The sequence below is a fragment of the Lynx rufus genome, unplaced genomic scaffold, assembly GCF_022079265.1.
Source record: "Lynx rufus isolate CCGP_SWC_20201006 ecotype Redwood Valley unplaced genomic scaffold, mLynRuf1.p SCAF_58, whole genome shotgun sequence".
Taxonomy (NCBI): domain Eukaryota; kingdom Metazoa; phylum Chordata; class Mammalia; order Carnivora; family Felidae; genus Lynx; species Lynx rufus.
The window spans coordinates 236,561-254,017 of record NW_025814876.1 but is presented as its reverse complement, the minus strand read 5'-3'; positions in this window follow the sequence as shown (position 1 = coordinate 254,017).

The following is a 17,457-nucleotide window of genomic DNA, read 5'->3' as shown; positions in this document are numbered from 1 at the left end:
CCCTCCCGGGTGCCAGCCTCCCTCCTGGGTGCCAGCCTCCCTCCTGGGTGCTATCCCCTCTTGAGGTACTAACCTCCCAGATACACACACGTTTCCATAAATATGTCCCTCCCTCTCACTGTGGTTGGCCGAGGCTCCCGGATCTGCCCCTGGCCACTGTGGCCTCCCTCATTGAGGAGGCCTGACTGTGCCTCCTCCGGTCCCATCCCGCTCAGACCCCGATTTCCCTGGGGAGACCCCCCCCAGCACCGAAACAGCCCCTGCACAGCACAGCTGTTCACGTCGGCCCCTGCGTGGCCGTGTGATGCCAGTCCGAGCCTCTTCCCCCGGGAGACCCCTGAGGAAGCCACGCCGAATGCCGCAGCGGGCAGGAGGAAGGGGCCAACGCGGTGGCGCAAAGCAGAGTCCGTCCGCTAAGGGCACACGCCCCTTCCCTCCTTGGCCTCAGCCGCCACCCGGACACTCCCTGCTCCCTGGTGCCCGTGCAGCCGCCGCAGTCACTCCCCCCGCATCCTGGCCGTACCCCTAACTCAGCTTTCTGCGTGCCTCCTGGAGCCCGCACGCTTCACGTGGAAACGCGAGAGCTTCCTTCGGGAAAACCCAAACTTTCTTGCCTGACGCTCAAAACCCGGTGCCCAGAACCCTCAGCTCGGTCCTCTGCCTTCCCCGGGGGGAGGGGGCAGGTGCCCCCAGAGCCACAGCCCTGCCGCCTTCCTAGGGCATTGGCGCCGAGTGAAGGGCAGCGGGGATGAGGGGCGGGTGGTTGTTTGGGGGGACCCCAAGACGTTTGTTCTAGCCTCTATGCCACAGACTGCCAACCGTCCCGCCTAGAAGCTTCTGGATGCTATATTGTTATAGTGCTACATTTGTCAGCCTCCCTTGCAGCTAGGTGAGGCCACGTGACTGATTTCTGACCCAGGGGACGTGAGCACAGGCGCTGTGTGTGTGTGCAGAGGGGAACACCTCTGCCTCCTCTCACCCCTGGCGGGGTTGGGGAGGGCGCACACGATGCTGGGCTGGGGCGGCCCGTCTGGGCCCCGTGTTAGTGTCCTAGGGCTGCCGGAAGGAAGCCCCACAGACTGGGCGGTGCCCTCACAGTTCTGGAGGCCACAAGCCAGGTATCAGGGTGTCCCGGGACTGCTTCCTCCTGGAGGCTCTGCCGGAGGCATCGGTCCCACGGCTCCGTCCCGACAGCTGGCGGTGGTGATGGTCCGTGGCATTCCTGAGCCTGCAGACGCACCCCCCCCCCGTCTCTGCCCTGTCTTCCCGTGACGTTCCTCCTGTGCGCCTGGGTTTTCTGTCCGTGCACCTCCCCCGCTTGTAAGGACGCGGTCACGCTGGATGAGGACCGTCTCTCCTCCACCAGGACCTCATCAGTGATCTCTCATGGCCCTGTCTCCAAATAAAGTCCCATTCTGAGGTACTGGGGGTTAGGACTCCAGTGTAGGAATCTGGGGGGGGGCACGATTCAGCCCATGACAGACAGGATGGAAACCGCGTGGGGGTGCGGAGCCGCGAGACGGGAGTCCAGGCCTGTGCTGCTCACGACCTGACAGCTGGGAGGAGTCAACCCAGCCTGTCCGAGGCCCAGCTCGGGGCTTCCCATGGCGGGGTCTGCACATCCGTCTGAACTCAGTGCTGCTCCAGACCAGGCACCGGGGGTGCCCAGGGGTGGCTGGGACCTGGCTGCGGGATAAGAGGGACAGAACCGGGGGGCAGCTGCCCAGAGGGGCCTAGGACAGCGTGTCCAGATAGGGACTGGAAGGAGCGACTTGGTGCCTGGTGGGGCTCCCCGGGGCCTGGGAGCTGCAGGGTAAGCCAGCTATTAAGAATCCGCTCCCCCTGTTGGACTGAGGCTGGTCCATCTAGCAGGCCGGCGCTACGTGGACAGAAAAAGCCACTTGTGCTAACGCTTGGGAGGACGACACCCCAGCTAAACTAGGCCGGCCGGCTCAGCTGATGGACGTCTGTCCTGAGGATGGGGTGGTCTGCTCCGGCATTGGGCAGTCGCTCGGGGACCCTCTCCGGGCAGCCAGGCAGCTCCGGGGCCTTCCCTTCCTCCCTCTGTGACCGGCTCCGAGATCCATCCAGTGGGACTGAGCTCAGATTGGCTCCACAAACAGGCTGGAGCCCGGAGTTGTGTCCCCTAGACGCCTCTCTGCGGCTCTGTGCCCCGATGCTCATTCGCCCTCGTTTACAGGAGGCTGTCTCTCCCGCGGCCCTGGCAGAACAGCTTCCAACCCCCGCAGGTAGCATCTGCAGCGAGCCGACGGTCGCCCCCAAAAGACCTGTCCGTGTGCCAGTGCCCCGAAGCTGTGAGCGTGACCTTGTTGGGATAAAGGGCCTCACAGCGGTGAGTCTAAGTTAAGGATCCCGAGACGAGATCAAGGGTTTCGTAGGTGGACCCTAACTCTAGGACAGGCGTCCTTATAAGAGAGAGGCCAAGGCCACGTGACCACAGAGACAGAGGCTGGAGGGACGCGGCTCTAAGCCCAGGGACGCCTGGAGCCCCCAGGAGCTGGAAGAGGCAGGAAGGACCCTTCATGTCCCCTATAAGGACACAGTCATTGCACCAGGGCCACCCTCCTCCCGCGTGGCCCCGCAGGCAAGAGCCCTTTGTCTAAAACAAGCCAGGGTCACAGGTTCTGGGTGGATGTGGGTGTGTTTGGGCTCTAACGCATTCAATACGGCAGGTGGCAGGGAGGCTGCAGATGTCCACTTGGGCCCCGTGTGTCTTGGTGGCGCCCTGGTGTCCCTTTCTCCTCTCGCTTCCTGTTTGTCTGCTTCCCTGAGCGTCTGCCCCGCCGGCCCCGGCCCAGCCCCAGAGCAGAGGTGGCCGAAAGAGCCCCATCACAGCAGCACAGGGTCTGACCCCTTAGAACCCTCGTGTCTGTTGGGTGGTTCTGTTTTCTGACCGGATCCTTACGTCATCTCATGGTTAGAGAACAGAGATCAGACCACATACTCAGTCCCACGAGCGGACGGCGTGGACAGGCTGCCTTGCGTGTCGCCGGACTGGCGGTTTTCCACGTGACTCCCTCGCACCATTCCTCCGTGGTGCGCGGGCTTCCCGGCAGCCCCCACCTGTGTGCGGCCCCCTGGTCTCTGCGCCCTCGCCAGCCCTGCCCTCCAGTCTGGGGGTGCTGTGACCAGGAAGGCGCGCCAGCTTGCGGCCCTGAGACCTCCAAGGCAGGGTGTGGGGAAGTGGCCCTCAGCCATCATGAGGAAAGCCTCACCCTCCTGCGGTGGGGAAGAGAGGCCCCGGGGCGGGCACCGTCTGTCCGCCTCCCCGAGGCGGCCTCCTCTTCCAGGAGGTGCTCTTCGATTCCTCCAGGGCACAGCAGTCGAGGCGGCAGTAACGCACTAAACAGACCTGCTCGCGGGGTTGGCGCCTGATGCCCAGCAGACGTGGGGGAGGGCCAGTACCGCCGAGCCTCAGGGGGCAGGGGTCCTGGCAGGTGTGGCGTCTCCCGGGTTCCTCACGGGGATGATGGGGGTCCTGACGCATCGGCTCACCCCCCCACCCCCCGGCCGCAGAGCAGAAGCCGAGCCGGGAGAGGGAATCGGCGGTGGCCCTGAGGCCAGCTCCCTGGCGCGCGGACGAGGTGGCTCACGGGCACCGTCCCCGGGAACACTCAGGCCACTCTGGGCCTCCGAGCCAGGCCGCTCACCGGCTCTGCTCCCAGGAAGCTTCCCGGTCTCGTCTTTGGGCCCCACTCTTCCGCGACGCGGAGAACAGGAAAGCCAGCACACCTTACTGGAAATGGCCTAGAGAACAGAAACGGGGGCCCTCCGCCATTGGCGGTCACGGTGCTGGGCTGGGCGCAGCGCAGCCGGTGGGAGACGGCCGGGGCCCCTGGTGGCCACGAGACAGCTCATGTGGCCCAAGCTGTGAGCGTGAGCACACCTGGGGGTTCAGAGCTCAGAAGGAGGAGGACAGAGCAGCGCGAGCAGGGCCCGTGTGGCCAGCCCAGCGGGGCTCCCCGAGGAGCCAGCTGACCCAGGGCTTCGCCCACCTGCGTCCCCGGGCCCGGGTGCCGGCCTTGCGGGGCGAGGAGTGTGTCTGAGGCCCTGGGAGGCTCGTGAAGTCCCTCCTGCTGTCAGCCCCCTTTGAGGACATCCATGCTCCACCTCTACCTCGTCCTGATGGTGCACAACCAGTCTCTACCCTGTGGCCCCTCTGCCCAGCCTGCACTGACCCCCGACTGCCCCTCTGACTCCTGACCCCTGGGCCCTTCTGCAGGCCACATCCCACGGTCCACCCCGCTCTGGCACCCCCGTGCAAAGTGGGTCCACGGCCTGTGGCTTCAACCGTTGCTCCCGGGCCGAGGACAGTCAACATCTGCCACGAGCCCCGGACCTTCGCCTTGGGAACCCGGCGAAGCTGGGTTTGTGGGGTGTCTGTCGGGGTGCCCCACAGCCACCATTCCCGCCTGCAAGTTGGGGACTTGGGGACCCCTGGGCCCCAGACGGCTCGCTGCAAATGTGCACGGTCCCCCACGGCCGGACCTGGCCCAACACAAGCCCTTCTCAGAGCCTCCCCCCCAGACCTGCCGGGCTCGGGCAGCTCTCTCCGTGACACCCGCCCTCCACCCACAGGGACCACCGCCATCTTGAATCTCAGGGAGGGACAATAGCGTCCAGGGGGACAGACCAAGGAAGGACAGAGAACCCGCCCCAAGCTACTCCACCCAGGCGGGAGCAACAGGTGGCCCCACTCCCTCCCCACTGGACCCCTAAGGGGGCAAGGGGAAGAGAGGGCAGGTGGGGGGAATGGCCCCGTCCCAGTCTGGGGCTGACACTTTCCTCGGGACCGGTACTGGAGGCAGGGGGGTATGTGAGAGAGGTTGCAGGATGAGGAGAGAGCCCTGAAGGCCAGGGCCGAGGACACAGAACCCCTGGAAGGTGGCCGCCTTGCTGTTGGCTTGGGGAGGAGGGAGTGCTTGACGACCAGAGGGGGTCTTGAGCCCTTGGCCATGGGTCTGGTCATGGCAGAGGTGCTTGCTGAGTGAACGAACGAGTGAATGAATGCATGAGTGGTGGACGGACGGATCGATGGATGGACGGGCCAACTTGCAAGGGAAGGAAAGGGACGTGGCCTGAGGTTTTCAGGGAACAGATGACGTCTCCCTGGGTCAGCGTCCAAGAGGGAAGAGGGGCCCTCCTGCTGCAGCCACAGTGATGGCTCCTGGCCTCTTGGAGAGTCATCTGGAAGCTAATCCCTTAGAAAACAAATATTTCAGACACCTCAGCGCAGGCCCTCCGAGCGGGAGCCTGAGCGCACGGGCCAGGGGCCTGGACGCTCTCCCGCGCCCCCAGATGCAAGCCCACCAAAGCCTCACAGCCGCGTCCATGGGGGACGCAGACCTCAGCCAGGAAAGTGTCAGAGCGGCCGGCCACCTGCCTGGGCCCCCGCCCCTGGGCCCTTGTCCATCCTCCTTGGCAGCTCCCGCCACGGACAGGACATTCCTGAAGGCTGAGGCTGCGTGTCGGGGGTTCAGAGCTGGGAAGGCCAGGGAAGGTCCACGGTCATCTCGTGGCCGAGAGTCGCTTCTGTCCCTCCCGCCCCCGCCTCTTCCTAGCCCCCCGAGGCCGGCCCAGGAGATGGGGCCCTCACCCTGGTTCCCTTCCCGAAATCCACACCAGGCCTGCCTGCTCTGGCCTTAACCCAAGCGAGGTGCCTCTCTGCCTGGTGCCTACGATGCACAGGGCCCCTTCAAAGTGGCCTCCTGAGCTGGGGGTTACCTCTTCCCTCTCCCAGGTCCTGGGGCTGGGCCGCCCTGGGCACCTGGCGGTCTGCCCTCAGACTCAAGGACGGGCTCCCCGTCTGGAGCTCGAAGCCTGTGGGGGCCCCCGCCGCAGCGGGGCAAGTATGTCCCCGAGTTCCCACCCACGAGCCGGGCAGCCACCTGGTGGGCGGGGGAGAGGGGCTGGCGGGGGTGCAGAGGGACCAGGGCTCGCGGGTGGAAGGGGGGGCTTCTGCCGATGGGGCCAGCGAGGGCCAGGCCCGGGGACACGTCTTCCAGCCCCCGGGCAGATTCAGTCACAGGACGGAGGGGACCAGGACACGTGCCACTTCTGGTCTGACCCCTGTGAGTTTCCACAAGGACCCAGCCACGGAGTGGGCATGCTCTGGAGTGCAGAGCCACAAGATGGCGGGAACCCGGGCCCCGCAGCCACCTGGAGTCGAGCTCCCCCCCTGCACCGCCTCCGAGCGGTGACACAGCAGGGGTGTGTGCGCAGGATCTGGGCAGAGTGGGCGGGGGGTGCGTGGGGCACTCCGGAAGGCAGCCGTCGGAGGTCACTCGTCCCTGCATCTCTGTTGATCTGGGGCGGCCCACCTGAGACCTTGACGGGGCTCAGACCCCCTGTCCCGTGTCCCCAAGTTAGGGCCGCCAGGAGGAGGGGCGGGGGAGGCAGGTACGTAGTGGGGGTCCCGAGGAGGAGGGGGCTGGTGGTGGCATGTGGGCTCAATAGTTTCTGTCTTAAGGAACATGCAGGGTCTGTCCTTTATCTCACCCCTCACACTGCATATTTCCAGAAAGAAATAATTTCCAATTCCAAGGCGCTCCATGGAGGCAGAATTTTCCATCTGGGCTTTGTTGATGAGCTATTTTGGAGAGAACTTCTGCCTTCACTCACTTCCCTTGTCCGAGCTCGCACGGGGACCATTAGGGGAGGCAGAGAGACGGCCAGCATGGGGACTGCCGGGGGGACGCTGGGCTTGGGCACGAGCTCCGTCCTGCCCCGACCCCGGGCGGGCCCCGCCTGCGTGATTGTGAGTCCGGGGTCGGCGGGGGCGGGGGCGGGGGGTGGGGGGTGGGGGCCCCATCCCTGCACGTGCAGCGTCCTCCCCGACTCTCACACATCCGGCTCTGGCTAAGCCGCTTCCCACACTGTGCTTCCAACCGCGCGCTCCCCCTCTCATCCGTCACCCTGTCTGAGGAAATGCTCCTTGTCACCCCCCCCCCCAGGCCCCAGGGCCCTCCACCCCCATCCGGGAGCCTCACTCTGGCTTGATTGCCTCCACGTGAGCCCCTGGGCAGGATGGAGCCCTCACCCTCTGCCCGTCCCCCCTGCCCCCCATGGCCTGAACACCTGGGCCAGTGTGGCCAGTGACCTGGCTCCGGGAAGCCGCCTTCCCCCGGCCCCGAGGCAGATGGCTCACCCCCTCTCTCTTCACGGTACTTTCGAGCCCCCCACTTCCCAAAGCAAATGTGTCCGCCTCCCTTCCCCTTCCCAGCAGCAGCCTCGCCTGACTTTTATGGTGACTCTCTTTGGAACGGTGACTGTCAGGGCCTGAATTGTGTCCCCCAGATTCCTGTGCCGGAGTCTGACCCCCAGCACCCGAGAACGTGACCGTATCTGGAGACGGGGCCTTTACAGAGGTGATTAAGGTAACATAGGGTCACCGGGCTGGGCCTCGATCCCGTGAGACGGGGTCCTTGTGAGAAAAGGGGATCAGGACACGGACAGGCACGGAGGGACGACCCCGCCCACGCCTGGACCTCGGGCTGCGGCCTCTGGGACTGGGGGAGGATAAATTTCTGGTTGACGTTGCCTGGTCTGTGTCATCTGTTATGGAGGCCTGAGCTGACCGACATGGCAACACGCCTTCCCTGCCTCAGTTTCCCTACCATCTCTTGGCCTCCTTCCCAGCAAGTTGAAAAGGCCCCCTTTGCAGGACTCACCTCTGCAGACCGCCCAGGCGACACCTGCAGGCCTGCCGGCCACGCTCCCCCTGCTCTGGGAAGCCAGGCGCCTCGGGGCCACGTCATCGGGCACCCTGTCGTGCGGCCTGCTGGACCTGGATGGACGTGGCCTTTGGGGCCACTGAGCAAGCACGCGTCCTGCCCTCGGCCGTCCCCTGGACCTGACTGCTGGGGCCAGGCCGCAGTCAGCACCGAGCCCAGGCGTCAGCTTTGCTGCCTCGCAGCGGGGACAGCGCGTCCTCCTCGGGATGTGTCTCCCCGAGCCCTGCCCGCCATTCCTGGGGTCTGGTCACTGCCCCCTGGCCCCCTCCCCTCCGGCCTCAGTTTCCCATGAGCACCCAAGGAGTTGGCCACACGGGTTCCATGTGGGGCTCCTCCCCAGACACAGCCCGGAGCACAGGTGCCCGGGCAGAGGGGGCGGAGCGGATGGGGTCTGGGGCCCCGGTCCCCGTGCCCGTGCGCACAGCGAGCCCCGGATCCACACCCGGGCTTCAGTCAAGGCGCCACAGCCCCTGCACGACTGGCGGGTTGAGGGCTCCCCAGCTTTTTGAGCCCCGTGAGGCACCGTGGGCCCCCCTCCCCACAGCCTGTCCCCCCCTGTCCTCCGGGGCCCCAGACCGGCCCTCCAGTCCTTTCCCGTGGCTCTGTCAGAGGGAAGCCAGGCTGCCCTCGCCCCGATGCCCCCCCCCCGGGGCACCTCCGTGGGCCCTGGAGTGGCAGCCACCCAGTAAACCTTGCTGGCGGGAGGGGTCAGCGGGAAGAGTGAGGCCTCTTGCCCCCTCATCCCCCTCTGGCCTGTGGCCAGGCTCCAACAGGGAGACCTGGGCCCACGGTTCTTCCAGAACCTGGGCCGTCTCTTCGGGGAGGCCTGAGCAGGGCCAAGCCTGGGGCTGCTTTGCAGAGGCACTGAGGGGTCCAGTGCCTGAGACTGTGACAGGGCTCAGGAGACTGTTGTCCTGGGTCCAGGTCATGGGCACCCACCCACCACCGAGTGGTGTGTTTTTGAACCAGGTTTGCCCTCCCAGTGCCCTGGGCCTGCCTCACTCAGCTGGGCCCCAGGGAGTTCCTCCCCGTGCCTCCCACCGACACGTCCTGCCACCCCGGGGCCCCAGCCTCCCACCCTCAAAGGCGCCATGGTGGCCAGGCCCAGAGCGCGGAGCTGTTTTCTGAGAGAAGCTTGCTCTCCGGAAGAACCTCCTGGCTCTCAGCTTGCAAGATCGTGCACCCCGCAGGGCCGACTGAATCCCCGGGAGGTCCTGGAGGGCATCCGCTGGCCAAACGGGCCTGGGGGCTCCGGGCAGAGGAGGGAGCTGGGCTCTGGCCCCGGGAGGCCCCTCTGCCCACGCCTGTGCTCTGCCCTGTCTGCCGCCTTCTCTTTCCTTCCAGCAGAGGGGCCGGCCGCCGGGGGGCTGGAGGGCCGGGGTCCCCACCCTGCGCTGACAAGCCGATGGATGTACAGGGCGCCCAGGGGTGCCGGCTCCCCTCCACCACCCACCCTTGTGCCCGGCTCACTCCACGCCTGCTTCAGGGTGTGGCAGAGGCTGCACCCTTCTCAGGGCTCACAAGAACCAGGCCAGGCCCTGGGGGCGCCCTCCTTATGTCTTCAAGGCACCAGAAACCCCCCGTGGGGCCCCGCACCCTCTGAAGAGGTGGGGATGAAAGTCAGCCCTCCCAGCGTGGAGCCCACCTCTCCTCAGGACACCCTCCCAGTCTGGGCTGTTCCAGCCATGCCCACAGGGCAGCGGCCCTCGAGGGCCTTCTCAACCGCGCACCTCTGTCCCAGGCGAGGCGGGGCTGTGCTGGAGGGCGCACGGCTCCGTTCCGGGTCTGGAGCCAGGCCGCCTCCGTGCGCACTCGGGCAGCACCGCCCACCCCTCTCTGAGCACACAACTGCGGACGCATCTTCTCCGCTAGGAGCGGCCGGGCCAGAAGGAAGGGCCTGGGGCCTTGAGCGGCACGACCTGCTTGTGCCCTGGGGAGCCCGGCCTTGGGTGCAAGCGGCTTGGCCAGAGTTTGGCTGCAACGTGAGGCCCAGCGCTGTCTGGGAAGTCTCCCCCAGAGGCAGGGAGCCCCTGGCCACCACAGGCAGGCTGCGGGCTCTGGCCTGGGAGGGCCGGCCAGGCCCCTGCTCAGGCCTGGACCGAAGGCCAGCGGGCAGCAGCCGGGCCCGTGCAGGCGCAGCTCTGGGGGCCCACGTGGCCTAGGGCTCCAGGGTGCTGGGTGAAGGCTGTGGCATGGACCCCCTTGTGGGGCATCTGGGGTGGGGCTCCTCAGGGCCGGAGACACGCAAGGGGTGAGGGTCTGTGGGGAGCAGCTCCGCCTCAGATGGCCTTCCTGCCCACCCGCCGGGCCCATCCGTGGCCCTCGTACCGAGAAAGGAAGGTCTTCGGGCCTGGAGCCCCTTGCCCAAACTGGCCACAGATGGTCACCCCCCGCCCCCGGCTCCCTTTGGGGGTCCGCTTTAGGGCGTGGTACTGGCCGCTCCGCTCCAGCCAGGAGACCCCATGCCTCCCCCTGCTCTCTGGCTCCGTGGGCCCCCCCGGAACGGGATGGCCCCTTCCCCGCAGGACAGCTCGGACCCCGGCCGCCCGCCCCCCAGCCCTGGTTCTCCTTATGGATTTCCTCCGCTCTAACCTTTGACTGCTGGTTGGGCCCGCAGCCAGTTTATATTCACCCCTTGCCCCTCCCCCCCACCCCTCCTTCCTGCCTGGCTGGGCCCCAGGCCCAGGGTGGGCATCCAGGCTGGGGCCGGGGCGGGGGGGCGGCTTTGCCCAGGCAGGGAAGGGAGAATGATAACATACGCTCTTCTCTCCCCTCTCCCAGACCCCCTCCCCGCCCCCTCCATCCACCCCTTCTCTGCCCACCCCCCACCTCCCTCCCTCTCATCACAAAGCGAGGAATTTCGTTTTCACGTGGACCCACGTCTGCTGTCGCTGTCGCACAAGAGGGAGGGGGCAGAGTTGGCGCAAAGGCCCCACGTAGAGAGGCCCCGCGGGGACCTCTCCCTCCCCCCACTCGGAAGACGGAGGGTGGGGGGCCTTATTTCCCTCCTTCACCCCCTTTTCCCTTTTGGGGGCTGAGGTGAAACAGAGGGCAACGGGGCCCACGACCTTTACTCTGTGACATCTTTGAACTCAGGCGACGCTTTGAAGTCTTAACCGGCAACCCCAGCTACCCGTCACCCTCTCCCAAAACAGCACTCTGGGCAGACACCCCTCCCCCCGGGAGCGGGTCCTCAGCAGTCGCCCTTTGGGGACCCCTCAGGCCCCCAGAAATCGACCTCACGAATAAAGCCAAGCGAGGGACCGTCTGGCTCAGTCGGCCAGTCCTCTTCCCAGGCCCCCTGCACATTGTCCCTCCTGCCCACACCTGGCCCCCCAGTGACCTCACCCCACCATCCAGTCTTCCTCTGCCCTTTAGCCCGATGGTCAGCGTGGCAGGTGCCCCGTGCTGCCCCCCGTGGCCAGAAGCCACAGGGCTCTCTCAGGTGCTGAGTGGGCCGAGGGGCTCCCCAGGAGACCCAAAGGCCAAGACGTCGCCAGGGCCAGTCTGCGCCTTCAGGCGTGGAGCGGCCCCCGGCCTCATCGTCAGCAGCTCCAGGGAGCAGAGCCGGCCACCAGGCAGGGCTCAGCCTGGGGACCTGGCTCCTACCTGCCCCTGGAGTCCCCCGTGAGACACCCTCCGGGCCATTCTGGGCCGGTCGTGAGAGACACCAGGACCCCTGTCTCCTCTGTCCTTTGCTCCAGTGCCCAACACAGAGGTCCCTCCTCCCTCCTCGAAGGCCTAGGAAGATGACACATCCTTTCTGAGGACGCTCCCTACAGCGTGGCAACAAGGACCCCCACCCCAGCCCTCGGGAGCCCGTCCCCACCCCCCGCCCCCGCCCCCACCACCGGGGCCGTCCAGGGCACGTTTTCCCCTGCACCCCACCCAGCAGGCCTCGCTCTGCCTGCCTGGCAACCAGGGTTGGACCCAGCCGGCTCGTGGGGTCTGGGAGAGTGTCGTGGTTGGAGAACCCCGCTCCCTCCCCGGGGACCCCAAACATGGCCTGACTCTGCGGCCTCAAGATCGAAGTATGGGCGGGACCCCCTCGTTGTGGGGGGGACCCCAGGGGCGGGTGAGTGGCCTGGGAATCGGTCTGCAGAGGGGTCATGTCCTTAAAAAGAGAGTGATGGTGGACAGAGGCCAGGTGAGGAGACGGGGAGAAAGAGGGCAGAGACCCCCGCTGGGAAGGGGCAGCTGCTGAGAGGAAGGGGCCCCAGGGAGAGAGGGGCCAGCTGAGACCGAGTGTCCTATCCTCGAGCCCCCGCAAAGGGGATAGAGCCCACCTCCGCACCTCAGCCCTGCCACGGGCCTGGAGCCGTCCGTGCGCCCCCAGGGCTAGCCGGCCTCTCCGCCCCTCCCCACCCCCCACTACTCGGAAAGAGGGTCACGCTCAGCCCTCCTGGCGCTCCAAAGCCCGAGGAAGGAAGGCCCTCTCCCTGGCCCTGGGTGTGACAGGTTCCTCCGCTGAGTCAGCTGGGGGGCCGGGACTGGAGGGGGGGGGACGTGGGTCCCAGGAGTGAGGGGCTGTACCTGGACAAACACTGATTTTCTCTGGCTCCCGTCCCCGCTCTTCCCCACGCCCTCCCTTCCCCTCCCCCCTCCTGCTGTCTCCTGGCCCCTCCGGCCCCCTCTGGCCAGGGTATCTCCTTGGGCCGGGTAGAAGCCCCGCCGGAGGCTCTGGGTGGCCTCGGGGCCTGGTGGGTGGGCAGAGGCTGGGGGCAGGGGCGCCATCGCGGCCCCCCCTCCACGCCCCCGTAAGTCCAGCCTCTGCCAGTTTTCTGAGGGGCGTTGTTATTAACATTATTATTACAGCCGCTGCAAAAACACTGCACTGAGCCCCTCGAGTGATTTATTTAGCGTGCGGCCGTATTGATTAGGCCAACTTTCCACGGTGCCGGGGACGGCAGCGCCTGGGCCCCTGGAATCTCTGGTCTGGGGCGGGGGGGCCGCCCGCCGGGCGCCTCTGGGCAGACGCTGGAGTCTTGGCTCCTCCCTCCTTGCCCCTGCCCCAGAGAGGCCCCAGTCTGAGGAGAGAGGAAACACTCACCCCAAGGAGGCGGCCTCCACCCTAGGAGATGCCCCAGTCTGAGGGGAGAAGCAGTCTCTTTCCCAGGGAGGGCCTAGTCTGATGGGGGAGGCATCCCCCTGCTGAGAAAAGGTCCCAGTCTGCGAGAGGAGGCCTGGGAGACCTGAGCTGAGGCCAGAGCAGGCCGCTGAGCCTTGAGACGCAGCAGGCATGTGCAGGAAAGGTGGCCATGCGTCTGTGACCTGTGGCTAGAGCCATGCAGGAGGCCGGCGGGGCTGGGCCTGGGAGGGCTCTTCTATCCCCTACGTGGGGGGCCTGTGACGACCCCCAGGGGCAGTCCTGGAGCCCTGGAGGCGTCTGTGCTCAGCGCCCCTGTGGGTGAGGGGCTTGGGCTAGACCAGAAACCCCTCCGCCTTCCCTGCACCAGCCTTTTTCACACCGGCTTTGTGACCTGTGATCTCCACTTTGTGTGGGCAGGACGCCTGTGCCTGCCCGAAGCTCCCCAGAGCCCTATCAGCCACCCCTCTTCTCCTCCAGTGAAAGGCCAGGCAACTGTTCAAGGTAGCGCTAACCGCGGGCCCCCCCCTGGATCACGGATCCCCGAGGAGTCCCCACCAGGGGCCACCAGCCACCTGTGGGACATCAAGGCCTCAGCCAGCTACCAAGATGAGGCTCCCGTCCCTTCCACGCCCAGGAGAGGTCACCTGGGGGTCCCCCAGCCTCCAACCCCCTTGGGACCACCTGTGCCCCCCAGCGCCCCCCCATGGCCTCTTGAGCCCAAATCAGCCAGGGGGCTGGGGCCTGGACGGCCTCTGGCCACAGAGGCCGTTGCCCTCTACCCGAGTCCCCCTGCGGGTGCCTGCGGCGTCCCGCCTCCACCAGCCCAGACCTGCCCTCCTCGGGCCCCTCCAGGCTGGGCCAGGACTCAGGAGGGGGAAGGCCGCGTTCCTTCTACGACAAGGACAGAACACAAGAAACCCCAGGGATCTGACCCCAGCTCTGGTTTCCAAGTCAGCCTCTGCAGAGGTTGGGGGCTACACACAGCATCGGGGGAGGGGCTGGGGAGGCACGGTCCTTCCTCTACTTCCATCTGGGGTGCAGACTCAGGGCACAGCAGACCAGGAGCGGGGGGGCCAGGCCGGGAACTGGCGGCAGACAGCGCTGGTTTTGCCTCTCTCTTGGGGTGCCGTCAGGGGCAGGTGCAGGGAGGGGAGACGGTGACATGGGGGCCTGGGCAGCACGGAGCCCCGGGTGCTGGGCAGGAGGATCAGAAAGGGGGGACTCCTCGGGGCGAAACCCAGCCTCTGGGTCCCAGTCTCTCCCGGAACACTGAAGCACGTGGGGCTCTCCTCAGCCCCTTGCCCCCCCTCCACGCAGGTACAGGCCCCCCCTCCCCCCCCCCCGGCCCCCAGGAGCAGCGCCCCGGGTGAGCGCGCAGGACCCTGGGGCCAGGGGGTCGTGTGGAGGGGGAGGAGGCGGCCGCGACTCTTCCCACCGAGCTGCAGCCTTCTCCCCTTGCCTTTTTATGGCTAATAAAAGGAGTTGTAAACCCTGTATGTGTACAAAGTGCACCCCATAAATGGCTCCTGGTAATGACATTTGCAGCGGTGTCGTCCCCACCGTGGCGGGAGCGGCCAGGGGAGGGGGCTGCCCAGACACCCAGGGACAGACGGTCAGGCACAGCCTCCCCCCACCCCCGCCAGCATGACTCTCAGGGACTGGCGGGGACTGCACCCCATGCGCCCCGGGGCCAGGGACCCAGGTGGGGCAGGGGGAGAGGAGAGAACAGGGCCTCCCTCTGGCCTCCCCGCGGCTCCTGTGGCCACCTTCCTGAGCAGAGGGGCGGCGGGACGGGCGATCTCTCGCCTCTCCCCTCTGCACGGCACGTGCCCTAACTTCAAGCCTCAGTTTCCCTGTGTGATCGTGGGCAAGGATGTCAGGCCTGTGGGTGCCAAAGGGGACCCCTGCGCTCCAGCCTGTGCCCCTGGCCTCCACCGGGCCCCCAGCGTGGGGGTGCCGTGGCCCCGAGCGCCCCCAGGGCAGACGTGCTGGGGCAGGGGAGGGGGAAGGCGTGGGAGGCAGGAGGCCGGGGCTGGGGCTGGGTCACGAGCCGTGCAGTCTCCTCCACAAAGCCCCACAGGAAAGCTCTGGGGATTAAACCTTGTTTTCCCTGCTCCGACCTGCTCCGTCTCGCTGAAGGTGGCCCCGGGAGGACGCGGATCACCTTTTAAGGTGAATTTCCTATTAAGATTCCTCTGTGGAGAGAATGCCTGATGGAATGCACTGTTGCCTAATCCCATCCAGCGGGCCAGCAGGCGCCTGCCGGAGAGTGGCAGGTCCCAGGGACGCCCTGGGGTTGGGAACCCTGAGCCACTTTTATGGAGTGTTCCGGCTCCTCCTGTGTCAGCCGAGGGGACAGATGGCCTCTCGAGGGTCAGGTCTCCTGTCCTGGTTTAACTAGAGGTGAATATTTTCCCCTTCGTAAAGTTCTCGGGGACATCTGCCAGTTTCTGGTTTTCAGGAACATCACCTGTCACAGACGTGGTCCTGAGCCACTCGGCGGAACCGGGTAGGGCCACGGGAATGTGGCTCCGAGCGCGGGCGCGGGCTCCCCAGAGGGAGCGATGCCCGGATGTGCAGCCTGCCCTGTGAATAGTGCCCCCACGCCAGGTTTTCAAGCCACCCGCAGGCCACGCTGAACGCAGAGAAGGGGAGAGACCCAGCCACCATGGGCCACGGGCGGCCGGCACCCCTACACCGGTGAACTTGAAAGTGGAGAAAGTTCTCAGTGGGGCCTCTCGGAGCCTCAATTCTCCGGGGGCAGTGTTTGTCCCCTGTCACTCGCCTGCTCCCCTCCCCACGCCCAGAGCGCCCTGGGTTTGTTCTCTGCCTCCCTCTCCCACCCGGACCCCCTTGCTGAGTGGGTCTGCTCCGAGGGCCCTGCTCCCCTGGGAGACGGACAGGACTCGGCTGGAATAAACGAGCCAGAGCACCGAAGGCAACCGCCCTGGGAGTCGACATTCCCAACGTCCTCTGCTGTGCCCACCCTCGCCCGGGGCGGCACCGTAGGGTGGGCTCCAGGGATCCAGAGTCCGGCAGCTCGGGCCCGCGTCGCCTCACGTGGCCTCTGCTGGCTGCACCGCGGGCCACGCGTGGCGGGGCCTGGGGCCCGGGCCTCCCGCTCGCACCCTGCTTCTCCCCACAAGTAACGGGGGAGCCCTGCTGCCTGCTCGGCCCGTGTCCCCCCCGGCACCCCCATCTCCACCTTGGTTTCCGCCCGCCCCGTCGGGCCCCGTGTGACCGGCCGGTGTCCAGGCGGCCGTCTCAAGGCAGGAGCAGGTACCTGAGGCGTCCACGTCGGGAGGCCACAGGGCAGGTCTGCTCAGGGCTCCCGGCCCCTGGCCTCCAAGAATGTCCCTCCTGGGGTGGGCTGGCACATGCAGAGCAGCCCAACCCTGCCAGGCCTCCCGAGGGGCTGGAGCGGCCGGCCGTGCGGCCCCGCGGCCCAGCCCTGGCAAACCCCTTCTTGGCAGATCCCGGTTCCGTCCTCTCTCCCCTGATGGGTCTGTTGTGCGTCCTGGGAGGACGCTGTCCCCTCTCTGCACTCTGTCCGAGGCTCCCCCCACCCTCTCCCCTCCATTTATCCGAGAGCCCTCAGGGGTGTGCAGAGCAGTGGAGAGAAGAGGTTCAGGGGGGTGGAAGATGTATCCTTCCTGACTGTTTGCGAGGGCCACACATCTGGAAAGAAGAGCCAGCCTCTGTATATGTGTGCATCCGTGTGCAAAAGTGCGTGCGTGCACACAAGGGTGCCTGTGGGCATCCGTGTGCAAACGTGCGTGCATGTGTGCACACAAGGGTGCCGGTGGGCATCCGTGTGCAAACGTGCGTGCATGTGTACACACAAGTGTGCCTGTACGCATTCGTGTGTGCATCCGTGTGCAACTGTGTGTGCACACAAGTGTGCCTTGTGCGTGCGCGTGCGTACAAGCGTGCCCTATGCATTCGTGTGTGCAAATGTGCGTGTGCACATAAGCGTGCCTGTGTGCATGCATGTGTGCATCCGCGTGCAAATGTGCGTGCACACAAGGGCGCCTGTGTGCATCTGTGTGCAAACGTGCACGCGTGTGTACACACAAGTGTGCCTGTGTGCGCATTCGTGTGCAAATGTGCTTGTGCACACACTGTGTGTCTGTGTGCATGCGTGTGTGCATTCATGTGCGACCAGCAGGCAGCACCCGGGGGCTCGGTGGACAGGGCAGGACGGAGCCACCCCTCCAGCAAGCAGGATCCTTGTCCCCAGGTGCCACCGCTCTGAGCCGTGGGAAGAGCACGAGGGACGGGCCTTGGCTCCCCGGGCGGGACGCGATGGCCTCTCCCGTCCCCTCCCAGGGAGCAGGGGTGCTACGGTGCTGGGACGTTGGAAGATGGTGGTGCTCGCAGGGGGCGGGGGGGGCTAGCCCGGAGCCAGGCGGAGGCCAAGAGACAGCCGGGGCTTTCCCACCTGGCCTGGGGACAGGGGGCACTCCACAAGGGCCCCAGAACCATGCCTCCCATTCTGGCTTCTCAGCGGTCCCGAGCTGGTGGGCAGCTCGAGAACTCAGGGTGCTGAGGGGCCCCGAGACAGGCCGCCGTGGCCCACGATGTCAAGGCCGGCTGGCCCCACCGGGCTGCCCG